Source organism: Leptodactylus fuscus, chromosome 10, assembly GCF_031893055.1.
Source record: "Leptodactylus fuscus isolate aLepFus1 chromosome 10, aLepFus1.hap2, whole genome shotgun sequence".
In the NCBI taxonomy this organism is placed as follows: Eukaryota; Metazoa; Chordata; class Amphibia; order Anura; family Leptodactylidae; genus Leptodactylus; species Leptodactylus fuscus.
Window position 1 is genome coordinate 88,449,936 of NC_134274.1, and position 1,997 is coordinate 88,451,932.

Below are 1,997 nucleotides of genomic sequence, written 5' to 3' on the forward strand. Positions count from 1 at the left end.
TCTCTGCCTCCAGATTCATGTCCCCACATCTCTGCCTCCAGATTCATGTCCCCACATCTCTGTCCCCAGATTCATGTCCCTCCATCTCTGCTCCCAGATTAATGTCCCTCCATCTCTGCCCCCAGATTCATGTCCCTCCAACTCTGCCCCCAGATTCATGTCCTCCTTCCATCTCTGCCCCCAGATTCATGTCCCTTCCATCTCTGCCCCCAGATTCATGTCCCCCCCCATCTCTGCCTCCAGATTCATGTCCTCTCCATCTCTGCCCCCAGATTCATGTCCCCCATCTCTGCCCCAAGATTCATGTCCCCCCATCTCTGCCCCCAGATTCATGTCCCCCCATCTCTGCCCCCAGATTCATGTCCCCTCCATCTCTGCCCCAGATTCATGTACCCTCCATCTCTGCCCCCAGATTCATGTCCCCCCATCTCTGCCCCCAGATTCATGTCCCCCCATCTCTGCCCCCAGATTCATGTCCCCCCATCTCTGCCCCCAGATTCATGTCCCCTCCATCTCTGCTCCCAGATTAATGTCCCTCCATCTCTGCCCCCAGATTCATGTCCCTCCATCTCTGCCCCCAGATTCATGTCCTCCTTCCATCTCTGCCCCCAGATTCATGTCCCCTCCATCTCTGCCCCCAGATTCATGTCCCCCCCATCTCTGCCTCCAGATTCATGTCCTCTCCATCTCTGCCCCCAGATTCATGTCCCCCATCTCTGCCCCAAGATTCATGTCCCCCCATCTCTGCCCCCAGATTCATGTCCCCCCATCTCTGCCCCCAGATTCATGTCCCCTCCATCTCTGCCCCAGATTCATGTCCCCTCCATCTCTGCCCCCAGATTCATGTCCCCCCATCTCTGCCCCCAGATTCATGTCCCCCCATCTCTGCCCCCAGATTCATGTCCCCCCATCTCTGCCCCCAGATTCATGTCCCCTCCATCTCTGCTCCCAGATTAATGTCCCTCCATCTCTGCCCCCAGATTCATGTCCCTCCATCTCTGCCCCCAGATTCATGTCCTCCTTCCATCTCTGCCCCCAGATTCATGTCCCCTCCATCTCTGCCCCCAGATTCATGTCCCCCCCATCTCTGCCTCCAGATTCATGTCCTCTCCATCTCTGCCCCCAGATTCATGTCCCCCATCTCTGCCCCAAGATTCATGTCCCCCATCTCTGCCCCAAGATTCATGTCCCCCCATCTCTGCCCCCAGATTCATGTCCCCCCATCTCTGCCCCCAGATTCATGTCCCCTCCATCTCTGCCCCAGATTCATGTCCCCTCCATCTCTTCCCCCAGATTCATGTCCCCCCCCATCTCTGCCCCCAGATTCATGTCCCTCTTCCATCTCTGCCCCCAGATTCATGTCCCTCTTCCATCTCTGCCCCCAGATTCATGTCCCCACATCTCTGTCCCCAGATTCATGTCCCCACATCTCTGTCCCAAGATTCATGTCCCTCCATCTCTGCTCCCAGATTCATGTCCCTCCATCTCTGCTCCCAGATTCATGTCCCCACATCTCTGTCCCCAGATTCATGTCCCTCCATCTCTGCCCCCAGATTTATGTCCCGCCATCTCTGCCCCCAGATTCATGTCCCTCCATCTCTGCCCCCAGATTCATGTCCTCCTTCCATCTCTGCCCCCAGATTCATGTCCCCTCCATCTCTGCCCCCAGATTCATGTCCCCTCCATCTCTGCCCCCAGATCCATGTCCTCTCCATCTCTGCCCCCAGATTCATGTCCCCCCATCTCTGCCCCAAGATTCATGTCCCCCCATCTCTGCCCCCAGATTCATGTCCCCCCATCTCTGCCCCAGATTCATGTCCTCTCCATCTCTGCCCCCAGATTCATGTCCCCTCCATCTCTGCCCCCAGATTCATGTCCCCCCAATCTCTTCCCCCAGATTCATGTCCCCCCCCATCTCTGCCCCAGATTCATGTCCCTCCATCTCTGCCCCAGATTCATGTCCCCCCATCTCTGCCCCCAGATTCATGTCCCCCCAA